Source organism: Melospiza melodia, chromosome 6 (assembly GCF_035770615.1).
Source record: "Melospiza melodia melodia isolate bMelMel2 chromosome 6, bMelMel2.pri, whole genome shotgun sequence".
Lineage (NCBI taxonomy): Eukaryota > Metazoa > Chordata > Aves > Passeriformes > Passerellidae > Melospiza > Melospiza melodia.
In genome coordinates this window covers 28,363,473-28,377,495 of record NC_086199.1, presented here as the reverse complement: position 1 = coordinate 28,377,495, position 14,023 = coordinate 28,363,473, and positions in this window count along the sequence as shown.

Sequence of the window (14,023 nt, the reverse complement as noted above, 5' to 3'; positions counted from 1 at the left end):
TTCAAAAATAATCCTTATTTGGTAAACTTGGGTTTGAGCAAGTAACATTTATCAGTGGAACGACATTCAATCCAAGTTTATTACATAAACAACATGTAATAAACAAATTCAATACAGTTTATTACATAAACATACACAATTTCAGTTGTGTTTCAAACATATTTACTCCAAGCTATTTATCTGTGTCATTATATATACCTTACCGCTCTCAGGATAAGTACAGTGCAGAATGATACAGAGATTCCTTCCTAAAATCAACAGTGGAATAAACATTGGCATGGTTGTCCAACAGGATGAGCCACATGATATCACACGGCATCGCAGCCTGCTCTGCTGGGCAGCTACACCACCAGCCACAACCAGACCAAAGGCAGCCTCCAACAATCCAGGACCCCTTCCTGTCTTCCCTGTCTTCTTTTATGGTCCAAGACATGTCCTGGGGCCCAAATCTAAAAGCTAGTTTTCTGGTTTCTCTGGCTTCACTTTCTGGATGAGTACAACACCCAAATAACTTCTTTTTCATCTGAAGTACGTTTCAGAACATATTTTTACAGAGATGAGAATATTGTAAGATGTACCTGAAATAGTCATTACTGTATCTCAGAATGGTCACAGTAACTAAAGGTGAAAAACACTTATCACATCAGCTGTTTCACTTTACTGCACTATATTAAGTTCTTAGAGAAAATATGCCAGTCCCTACTTAAGTGCAGATACCTTTCATCTCCTAGGCGTTATCCAAAGACCTAAAAGAAATAAAGTGAAAAAAAAACAACTGAAAGAGAAGCTTTTTAGTTCATGGTTCTGAGAGCAGTGAATGTTAGATGGGCAGTCTTGCTGCAGGTTAAAACCTCCAAAGCTTTCTTCATAGTTGAAAGGCAAGAGCACTCTCTTTCAATGTAGTCAGCCTAACTGTAAGAGTTCCCCATAAATACATAATAAATTTCTCTCAGCTGTGCAAGTCTTTTAGAAAAGTGTATGATAGTATCCAGTCGCAAATTACTGGGTAGTCTTTTTTAAATAATTACATTCCTGCAGGATAAAAGAAGCTCCATAATACAGGTCAAGCCAGATGATATTAAGTTCCTTTGCAGATGCAATTGAAGAAGAATATAGCTAGACTTAAATAGAATAATATTCAGAGAGCAAAAATGAAATATAAAATGAAATATAAGCGCATTTCATAAACATTACATTAAAATGAACCAGATTTCATGGAGGAAGCTACAGAGATGCTGATATAGCCCATCATCATCAATGTAAAACAACTAGCTATTACCATAAAGCTGAAAGAATAATGTTTCATTTAAAATGCTATGAAATAAATATTTCAGTGTGGCAGTCATGATGGCACACATTCAAATACACAGCAGATTTTTTTTTTGACATGTGCAAAGCCTGAGAGCCTGGCTTTGTGTGGTAAAGACTGCATACATATTTGATAGGATAAAAACAATCAATTTGCTTCAAATATATTGATACTAGGTAATTAAGTAGCTCCAATAATTCATTGACAGATATAAATGTTGATGATTATACTTTAACATCAAGATTTACACTGCTGTGACCCATACCAGAAAAGAGAAAAAGATGTTGGTGGTTGGGTTTAAATATCCCCGCTCTTTTCAAACAAATGAATAATCACAAGGTATATCTATCCTTCCTGTGTATTACATGGGAAAAAGAGCATCTTTAGTAACTTTGCACCTTGTAGAGTAGAGGATGCCAGTGATAGCTCTTTGAGATTTAAGTTTTGCTCTTAGAAACTATCAAACATAGAAGTTAAGACAAAGCTGGCAAGAATCAATACTTAAATAATAAATCTGGAGGGTTTATTTCCTGCAACATTTCATTTTATTTTGAGGGCTTAGCTGTAAAGCTCTGCACATCTCTCTTATTAGAAGATAAGGAAAGGAATAACAACATTAAATGAATAGGCTGAAATTAAGCACACAATGTTATGAATGTTTGCACAAATGTTACCCTGGTAACCTGTTGACAGATTGCTGGCTGTCATGAAAGTTTCCTCCCATTAAGTCATTCCAGAGCTTTACATGCTGGGCCAAAGAATATTGACTGATTATTCAAATGTCTGGCATTTCTGGGCAAGAGAACTGACATTCTCAGTATATATTATGTGTCCTTAATATCTGGTTTAGATAAACAAGTTTTTCTTATAGTCAAAACCCCCAAGCATACAGCTTTGAAGTAGCTCATCAAAGGATGCTTTTCTTCAACTTAATGGTGATATCTACACCTTAAAATAGCCTTTTTCTTCTCAATAGCATATTTACTTGAAAGCTGTGTGACAGTCATCACTGAGAAATGAATGCGAATATCTAATGAAATTTGCAGGATGGTTAAAATAAAATGCACAGTAGTGTGAGGGGATACAGTGTGGGTAAATGAAGGTGATAGAGAATGTAATCTTATCCCACAACGAGTTGCAGCTGGACCAGTCACTACAGATTAGGAGCAGGCTTGATGACAACAGGCCACACCTGTAGCAAATAAGAACAGTATTATAAAAGAGTGGATTGGTGGGATCTGGAGTCACAGGACTGCTGCAAGGACCAAGAGGAGTCAGTGCTTAGAGGTGCTACCTGTGGGAGACATCAAGAGGAGATACAAGGCTCTGGCAATATGGAGATGCACCATGCTCTATAATGATAACAGAACTCTTGTTATATAAGACAACACAATAGTATTTTTACAATTATACCATATATTCCAAAGTAGGTCTAACTATTCAGTTTAATAGACCTTAAATGTAGAAAACACCATTAAAATGTATTGTCTCACTACATTACATTTTATCCAATTATGTCTGTATAGAACTCAATGATAAAAGTTTGACTAAATCAGGAGAACTTTTTGAATGCGCTATACTTGCTAGGAACACAGCTAGGTTTAACAAGAAATTTAGCAAGAGCAGAAGAACCTGGCACTTGGAAGCTTGCTCCAGTGGCTTTGCATTCCCCCTTTTTAAAAAAACATACAGGTCTGCCTAATATGCTTTTAACTTCTCTGCTTTCAACATCCAGTAACTGGTTCTTAGTCTGCATTTCTGTATAAGGTCTAATAGCTGTTTATAAGAAAGTCACTCATATGACTTCTTGTACTGCAACTGATTGCAACTGCAGTTAAGTCACTTTACAATCTTCTTTTTGTTTGAGAAGAATTTGTATTAATTTCCTCACTTTTTGGTTGTTTTTTTTTAATGTCCTTAAGGGCCAGGTGCATTAAAACTTTTTTAACTATTCCAGTGTGTCATATGCCAAGGCAAAAATGTTAGTTTGCTTCTTCTCACCCACTGCTCCCTCATTTTTCAATTTCCTTGGCTTAACAAAATTCATGTCAAAAATTCAGAAAAGCTTTGAAATTTAATCTTCTTGAAAATAGTACAATATCAAGGATGCTCAAAACTCTGATTCAAAAAAATGAAGGTTAAAGGTTGTAATAGAAATTTTAAAATCTATGTTGTATAATATGTTTACAGGAGTATGTACTATATCAGCAAAATTTTCCTTAACCAATCTGGAATTTTTTTTTGCTAGTAACAACAAGAAAAGTACTAGCTATGCAGAGCACTGCACATTTATACACAAAGAAAACTTGTGACAACATGGAAATAAACCTCATCTTTTGAGACAAGGGCCATAGGATACATAGGAGGAAAGGCTCCCACTGGTTCCCTGTGCTTTTGATCATGCCTTTGTACACACACAGAACAAAGGGAACCTTTGTTTTGAAGATCTTCAATAAAATTCTAAAACTCTTCAGTAGCTGGGTGGAACTCATTTGTCTCTCTCAGTGGGATAAAGGAACGCAGCTATTAAAAAAGGAAAAGATCACTTGTGGCTCTTTCCTACATCACAAGGAAGCAGTGACTTCACATAGTCATTCTTCTGATGTAAGCTTTTTAATTAAAAGATGCTGGTTTTTTAACAGCATTGTCTTGCTTGAAAAATTAATATTTTCCTCTCAAAGTTATTTCTATTAAAACAGTAGTCTCCTTGGAGGTTAAATGTGATACACACATAGAAAACAGCTACACTTGCTAATAAATACAATGTGTATGGTAATGAGATGCTACTCTACAAGAAGAAATATTATGAGAAAATTGCTTTTTGGAATTATCTGTATGGAGAGAAGCAAAGCAGTGCAGCAGTTTTACTAATATACGTGCTCAGTTCATGAGAGGCTATGCCATTTTGCACCAGCCATTATCAAAGGTGCACTTTGCTGCACGATGAATGCTGAGCACTCACACAGCTGTATGACCTCTTGTATGGCATCACCTATATTTAGTTATGTTTAGACTTCTCTGTAAATGATTCACGTACAATGACATCGAAATTTTCACACGTTTATGAATAAATCTCATCAATAGCTGATGAAACACCAATGGACCCTTTTAAATAGACCGTGCCAACTTCTTTGCTTTCAATATGAAAAAGACCATGCATAAAAAGCAGAAAGTAAAATCAAAGTGTTTATTTTGTTGGGGCCTGATGAAATGGCAGACCCAACCCTTGAGCAACCAGTTTGTTTCCTCTAGGTTGCCAAACCAGGTCCTCATAGGCTTGCAAAAGGGACAGGACCTACTGTCTATTCACACTGTGGTCAACTGTGGCAACAGAGCAGGCAGCTTCAGATCTCCTCTCTTTGAAGAGAACTGTTCACTAAAATTGTCTATATTTGAAAATTCTTTCTTGCAGGATCAGCAGAAAGGGTCAAAAATCAAGGAGAATGACTGACTTTTTAGTAACTGTCCCTCACTAGGATCTTGAGTAGAGCTGATTAATGCATCATGAATCATGGGACTAAGGTTAGAATTTGGTTGATTTCAACTTGGCATAAGACCTTGTCAGAAAGGAGGAAACACTCAGGTTTGATTAATTAGCAACACTATTCTACTGCTTGTCTCATTTTCTGAACAGGACCTAAACTAGGAATAAAATCACTACTGAAATATATAATATTACTAGGTAGATTGGTTTTAGACACTTAGAATTGCATATTATTGCACATATTTTTTCTCTTCTGTTTTTCAGTCCAAGCAGTACCACCTATTGGTATTTTCACATGCCAGCTTTAGTTGAAATGCTTATTTCATCAGATGAGAGAAAGCAAAAGATAAGACACTGAATAATTTTTTTTTTCTTTAAACTAATGTCCAGGTATCCTTGACACTTATTTGAATATTCATAATGATATGTTGTGTTGCAAAGTATTCAGAAAACATGACCTAGAGTCAGACATTATTTTAGTGGAAGTAATCCATTGACTTATTTCATCTTCTAAAATTAAGGACATACCTCATCAGACCCCTCCTTACCCCTTTCTTTAGACTGAATAGCTCCCATTCTTTCAGGTGTCTTCAAATTTTTTTTGTCTTTCTTCTCTAGACTCTCATATTTTCTTAATAGCTGTAAGTTTCACTAACCCAGAATCTGTTCTGAGGAACTCAGAAAGTACCCAAGATTAATGGGAAATTTTTACAAAAGAGGCATTGTCCACTGTGTGCACATATATGGCATTATGCTAATCTAAGAATCACCTAGATTATCACTTGTCTCTATTTGAATTCTTTTCATAATATTTAATTACTATTTGTCTACCTACTCATAATAATTTAACAATTCCCAAGAAACTCATGTATGTAATTCTTGGCATATAAAAAGTGCTTTTCTATATAAAAAAATTAAGTTTAAATAAACACAATTGCACAAAACCTAATTTTACTTGATAGTATTCTTTCATAGTTAATAAATCCTAATTATGAAGAGGGGAAAAACAAGGAAGATGAGAAGGGTAAGGAGCAGAAAAAAGAAGTGTTCTTATTGGTTTTGATATTTTCAACTCTATTTGCATCTTTTCTGCAGGTACACATCATTCAGTAGTGATTTTTTGTTTGACTCATAGATCAATGTCGTAGCTCATGTATAAATTATGCATAGCCATCCCATGAATGTTGCATCCACAGGAGAGGACAGCTGACAGATATTGAGGCTATAATGATCTCCTTTGTGTCTGAATCAATTTCAAATAGTGAAAAGAGTTTTGGGGGAGATTTTTGGGTTTTTGGGATTTTCTACTATTGAAATAGTGTTATAGCCTTCATCCTTCATTGCAGATACATTTATCTTACCCTCTAAAAACATAAACTTTGGCGCAGTGGTAAACTATACATTCCTAATTTACCTGTTCTCTTTCACAACTTTTCTAGCACATACAATTACCCTTATGATATGTGCTGTTTTGAATGTCCTCTTTCACCAATCTCATCTAAATACTCATCTTTCCATTTAGATTTGTTTCTGCATATGTAATTAATATAATTTAAGAAGATATTTCGGTTTGCAAGTTGACTTTTTTTATCTCTGATATTTGCAGTAATTTCAACTAAATGTCACTAAGTTAAAATTGTCAATACGTTTATATATTAATTGCACTATGTACAGAAAATATAAAAGATTGTTTTTTCAGCCATCAGCCCAGCCATGAGGTCAGCACTGATGTCTTTCCCTCCTTAAAAGTACCACAACTGGCTGCAGTAGCTAGGCTCACTTGTTAGAGCGCTAGGTGACCTGCTGCATTTGGACATGGTCTAAAGCATTATTTGCATGGCTAGTTCGTTATTTTCTCCACTTGGCTTCAGTTTTTCGGGCTGAGAAGGATTAAGAAGGCTATTATAGGTGCTTGTAAAGTGGGATTTGTGTTGCTGTAGAAGATGTAGCAGTGGATGGCAGACAGCCAGGCAACAACATGAAAGTGGATGTGTCGGATGTGATGCACAGCAGTACTTGGAAAAGTACAGAGCTCTAGCTGTATTCCCTACTGCTGCTGCTGAGACCACTCTGCTGTGACTTACAACATTTCCATCATTTTTAGGGAGAATAGAAGTTGTTTCAATGTTATTATGAAGTAGAAGTAAAAAGACCAACTGCAAGCTTGTTGGTACATGTTAGCACATATATAGGTACTGCTCACATATATAGGCAGCACAACTCAAATCATAACCCCCAAATTTTCATCACCATATTAAAAAACAAAAAAAAGAAATTAATTAAAAATAAAAGAAAACAAAAAACAAACTAAGGTCTCAAGTGTTCAGAGTGTTGAGGGTCAATACTTTTCAAGCAGGTGATTTGTCTTGTGATCTGTTCTTCGTGGCTTTTTCACTGCATATCTGCTGCCACAGCAACAATTATTCATGTTGGTGTTGCATCAAAATGTAATAGGTATTCATATATGTGTCATTTTTTAGTCTTTAGGTGACATTCACCTTTAATTTATTTGCTTCTGATCACACTGAGATACACTCTTTCCTCTTTTTGAATACTAAGTAGAGAATTACAAATTGTTTTACATTTCCATAAGTATTGATAGAACTGTAGCTCCAGAAGTCTCTGATCAGTTTGGGTAACATAAGTGACATGGGGGTACCCTCATAAAACTTTACTTGTAGAATGTAATCATGCAAGACTGAAAACATCAAAACAAACAGAACTAGTGAATAAAAAGATAACATATTAGTTCAAAAGGAAGAAATTAAAAGGATTAAATCAAAATATGGTCAGGACTACTTTCTCTACTGTATTTCCACTCATATCCTAACTCTGAGCTGTATCTTGTCTCAAAAAAATAAAAACAATTTTATCCAAGAGTTACATAAGAAAGGAATTCAGGTATCAATTTCAAAAATACATTTTTCATCAAATGAACTCTGGTTGTTCCCATTCACTTCCTAGTTAGTCCAATTATTAATGATTATTTCAACTTTCTTCAGAATTACTTTAATCACAAAGATATGAAACCTGAAGACTGAAGTAAATGTTTATAAAATAGAAGATGTCAATGCTTCTATGATGAGAGGAATATTTTACATGATATTCCTAAGCACTGAAACATTTTTGCATCATATTTCTTCTCCTTTCTTATGAAAAGCCTGGAATTGATAAGTTTTCTACACAGAAAGAAATTTAAGATTCTGGACTTTGTTGGTAGGAGGGTAAATGCATTTCCTAAATTACCTCAAGTGTCCGGCTTACCAGCAGACTGCTCAGCGTGTTTGTATGTGAAAACAGAGATTAGTTGGTTTTGCTTCACCCTAATTAGCAGAAGATTTTGTTCCTTGAGGAGCACTACAGTTTGTGCTAATAATGAATATGACAGTGGTTACCTCTGCAGTGCATCATTCCTTTTGTTGTTCTAACAATAAGCGTCTCAGTAAGCTCTAAATGTGAATTCAGTGCCAAAAGAATTTTCCCTTTCTTTACTCTTTATTCCATGTATTTTGGTATACACATGGAAATATTACTTAGGAATTATTGTCAATAATAATTAATGTAAGAACATTAAGTATGAAGCAAATGTCTGAAGTCAGGCATTGGAGGGCAAAGGTTGGGGCTTTTTATCTAAACACTTTTGTCAATATTTTGGAAAAAATGTATATAATTAGCTTGGAAGAAATTGTGTTTTGAACATATGTGCTCAAAATATTTGAGCGCTTAAAAAATTCCATTCTTAATCCTTGATTTCTTGATTTGCTTTTATCTAGTGCAATTGTTCTTTGCTAGAGAAAGCACTATGTGAGTCCTCTAATATAGCAAAGACTGCTGCCATGACATTTCTTGCTTTGTCCTTCCTTTAATTATATTGCATGCTGACCCTCTAGTATGGAGCCAGTATCAGAAAACACAGCTTTGATAGCAGTGTTTACATGAATGTTTGATAAGCATCTGTCAGCCTTTAGCACTCTACAAGACTATGTAACACAAAAGACAGCCAGGAAACCCTGGAGCTTTTGCCACCTGAAAGCATAATCTGTGTGTTTTCTGAATTTCAAATGAGGATAGAAATTGTTCTTTTGTAAACCAGAATGTAATTGATGCAGTATTTATTATAAGGATATATTTTAATCATTAAAGACTGTTGGTACTTTTCATTAAACTAAGCATTCAGGAACAATGTGTTGTCAAGATGTGCTCTAATATGTACTTATCTTACTGAATTGTCTTTAATCCATCTGAATATAAAAAGGAAACAAAATTGTATAGTTGACTAGACTATTGACTACACCAAGGTGAGTAGTGAGCAATTAATTGCAAATATTTTGAATTATTTTTTTTTTACTTTAACTCAAGCATTTCAAATTTTCTACAGAATTTTCAAGAATCATAGCTTTGGACAGCAAAGCTTTGGTTTTACTTGGATTAAAAGAGCAGATAAGATGATTTCTGTTCAACCAGAAGGAATACTTCTCTCAGGTCTAACAGTAGCCAATTCTCTGACCTTGAATTAGATGTGTATATTTTTACCCAAGTTGTGCATATCAAAATCATTTAATTTAATTTTGAATCTAGAAGGTGTGCAACCATATCATTTTTTCCAAGGACCTGTGAAATGTAATGGAGCATAATATGCACTGTTGTTCACAAACCACTCCATAAATGTGGATTCTAATACAGAAATGATGCGCAACCATCCAGCAGATGAAGGTCACATCTGTTTATTATGAGGTATATTTTTTTACATTTTTTTATTTACTAAGGCCTGCACATTTTTTTACATGTGCAGGCCTTAGTAAAGAACTTAACAAAGGTCCAAAACAGACCAAATCACTACAAAAATAATTTCTCTAATTTAGAGCTACAAAGGCAAAGCAAACAAGTGCTCGGGTGTTAAAGTGCCCTAGGCAGCAGATTTCTTATTTGATGCTGCTGGAATCTGGGACAAGGTTTGCAACATCTTTACAGCCCAAACAGCTGATATCTCAAGTGTGTAAGTCACTTGCACAGTAGCTGTTATTCTTCTTCACTTGTCATGGGTGAGCCTTTGGTCCAGTGTCAGCAAGGAATAACAAGTCCAACTTTCCAAGGTCTTTATTTCAGCTCTTCATTCTCCTCTGGCCTTTCCTTTTCTTCCCTTGATTGCTTGAGCCAATGCTGCATTCCCTGTGACTTTTCAATTTATCCTGTTTCCTTTAGAGGTATGAATCACCATAAATTCATGGAATGGTTTCAGTTGGAAGTAATCTTGAAGATCATCTAGTTTCAACCTCTTTGCCATGGCAGGGATACATTTCTCCAGACCAGGTTCTCAGAGCCCCATTCAACCTGGCCTTGAACACTTCCAGACATGGGCATGCACAACTTCTCTGGGTAACTTGTTCCAGTCCCTCACAGCCCTTACAGTAAAGAATTTCTTCCTAATATTTAAATATACTCACTTCTGGTTTAAAGCTGCTATTCCTAGTCCTGTGACTATAGGCCTCTGTAAAAAGTCCCTCTCCAGCTCTCTTGTAGCCACCTTTAGGCCCGGGAAGGCTGTGATAATGTCCCCTTCAAACCTTTTCTTCTCCAGGCTGAGCAACCACGAATTTCTCTTTGGTCTTCATAGAAGAGGAGCTCCAGTCCTCAGAGCATCTTTGTGGCCCTCATCTGGACATTTTCAGGAGCCTATATATCTAACTCCAGACTGCAGGAAAGTTCTTTGAAGCTCTATTAGATGCACACAACACCTATTTGTAAGTCCTACCCCCTTAAGAAATGAAACAGTACAGCAGTCTATATGTGTAATTGGACAAATTCGAGGGAATTCTTACATCTTGTCTTTTTAAATAAGAGCAAAATAAGTTAGCAGCTTCACCAAGCATCAGTTTGCTCACTCACATTACCCCCCCCATCTCCATGTGCTGTATGCGAGATTATCATAAGCATGCTAAAGCAGATGGAAATCCACCTGTGTCAATTAGAGAAGAGAGTTTTAAAATACAAAAGGTAGAGAGAATGAAAAAGCAACATAATATTAGCAAACATTTGAAACCCATTTGAACCCCACTCAGTTTTTGGGGTGCCACTGATTAGCCTGACTAGCAAGCACTCCATTAGTGTTCCCTGTTTTAAGACAATTGGCATTTTGTTTCAGCCCAGGACTTTGTATGTTCAATTCTGTTCTCAATTACATTGGCACACATTAGGAGTAATTTTGCTATCTTCAAAGGAATTATTCCATTCACACCAGTATAACTGAGATTAAAATATGCCCCTCACAATTCTATTTTAAAAGGTTGAAAGGTTATGGTGATTTGTATATAGTGTGTAAATCAATCCCACAGAAAACATGCTTAAAAGACAGAGTTCATTCCTTATAGTATTAGAAATAGTTCTTTGTTGTCTTTAAAACCTATTTAAAGTTGATCACAGGTTTTTAAATTGGCACATGTGCTTGTCAAAATATGTTGCTCCAAAATTAATTTTCTTTGAGGAATGTTTCCCTGAATATTGCAACCAATTAAAAACATGCTAATTTACACTCCCCAAGGCTAGATATCTATATTTAATATTTTCAATACTTTCTAAGACTACCAGCAATTTTCCTCTACACATTGGAGTAAATACAGGGAATTATGGGAACCTATTTCAGCTAGTTTTTTAATGCTTTTTCTTAAACAAACAATGAGAAAATTGCTAATTAATATTTTCCATTTTTGTGCACAAGCTGTGAAATTGCACAGCTAGCTGAAACTAATGAATCACAGAAACTCTCAGTCTTGAGGGGAGCAAAATATACTAAAATTTAGTACTTATAAGTCTCTACTACATAATTTTCACAAACAATGAACTCATCACAGTCACAAATATCCAAATATCATAATATAAGATGCAGGTGCAAAAATGGAAGTGTAAAATTTGCTTGAAAATGGAGCCTTTCAAGAAAGTTTTCAACATGTGAACTTACAACTGTAGGATACCCATTAACGACATGCCAATTTAAACACATCCAGGAACCTGTTTTCAATTTCTTGTCACTTTGCCAGACTTGTCTAAATAGAAATTTCTCTTGAATAACTGGATCAAGTGTGGATTTAGGTAACACTATGTTTACAGTCTAATTCCTACTAGAGTGTTGTAAAGCTGAACATACTTACACTGGGTTAAGAAAGGCTTTCTTTGCAATTCCGATTTATTTCTGGCAATGAATAATATCACTGCATTAATGCTAGAACCATGAAAGGAACACGCTGGACTTTTGAAACATAATCATCTGCTAAAAAGTCTCTGGTGCAGTTCTGGCTCTGGGTCAGCTATGACTCTCCCAGACAATTACCACGCACAGTTGGGAGTTTCAATAGACCAAGGACTGGTCCCATTAGGTAGTTTGGATGATGTCACCCTTGTTGGAGGGGAAAGAGTGCAGTAATGTGGATGTGAGATGCTCTGTTCCAGCTGGCCTCAGTGATGAGAATGATCCTGGGAATGTTTAATTTATGAGTATAGATCCAGTCTATGGTGCCAAGAGAAGGAATTGAAAACAGCTGTCCTGTGCTCTCAGTGCCAAACTGCCAACCATGGGTAACACAGAGAGGCAAGACGCTGCCAAAGAACCAGGAAGCAAAGACTAAGACAGATGTTCCCTTCCTGCACTTGCCTGAGGGGGGAAATAGTGGGATTGTTGAGGTTTGGAATCTTGTTTGGGTGAAGAGAGGAACCAATGGTTAAGACAGTAAGCAATCTTTGATGTGCAGTAAATCAGGGGTTAATTTATATTCTGCCTGATTCAGGCCAACTAATAGAGATACCTAATAACCATGCCAACAGTTTTTTCTGCAAACTGCTTTGAGTCTTTCTTATTGACACTGCTCTACTTTGTTCAAGACAAAATTTTTAACTGGGACAGGAGAAAGAAGGGCCTGGAGTCAAGACCAGATGGTGCCAACAGTAGACAGCTGAGCACTCTGTGGTTGCTCTGCTAGGTATTACTGTGACCTAGCAAGAGAGGTGCAGTCTAGTCTTAAATAAGGCTTTATTTCAAACTGTTTCAATATTTTCTTTACAATAAATAGCACCTCATTCCTTACATATAATTAAGTATAGACAAAACTATGTGTGAATGATTTGTATATTAGTATTACTAATTTTTGTTTTCCTTTTTGTATTCTTCAAAATGAAGAGTAACTTTGTTTATAAAAATTGAGTTATTTTATAATAAACTTATTTATAGTAAAAGAGTAATTTTGTTTATAATAATAACTATAATAATAACTAAATTTTCTTTCATGTTTTCCGTACAGAGGACTTTATTTAGCTCTTTCTTACATGTGAATGGTAGTATATTTACCTGTGAGCTTTATGTCTTTTTTTCCTACAGTTAGAAATTTTAAGACCATTCTGCCTGACTTCAGTTTCTGCAAGGCAAGCAGGAGATAGGTTTCATGTTACACAAGATGTGGATCTCAGTGGAAATCTGTTCCTCAATTTTGGAGGCCAGCAAAAAAAGGAAGAGTCATCAAATGCATACAACTCATGAGCATTAACCCGTATGTCAATTCTAACTGCAAATCCATCAGATTTAAATTCAATTTAAAATAGCATATAAAGACTATAAGAAACAAAATGGATGCTTTCTTGTCCTCTTCAGTTTTGTCTTTATTTTATGGCTGTACCAGATGGCTCCAACAAAACAAAGTGTTATCCATTTTCCCTGATTATTTATTGATATGAAACTACTCACATTCATAACAATTACAGTGTTAGCCCTACTGTAACAGGAAACACCTGTCTCATAATTCATTTTTGTCTTTCTGCCTCCTGATTTGCAAGACAGAGATTTTTGTCAATCTTTTCCTAAGCCATGAATACCTTACTATTAAAAGTCAACAAAATCACTGAGGTTGAGCCTGGCAGAGGCTGAACTCAGAACTGACACAGCAGCTGATTGCTTTTGTAGGTGGAGTAGTACTTACCAGTGTTTTGTCTTAAGCCAGTGGGTGAATACACCTTCCAGAGAAACTATTCAATTCACTGAAAAATAATTCTTCCTCACCTTTCAATCAGAAAGCCTTAGGAAACACAGAAACACTTACAAACCTTTTTAAAAACTTAACAGCACTGTGAAATACTGTCTTTGCTTTCAAATACCAGAGTATTGATGTTATCTGGTGTAAAAAAACTTTTTTTTCCCAGAGAGATATACAGAAGATGACAAACTGAGGAATCACATCTTGCAATAACAG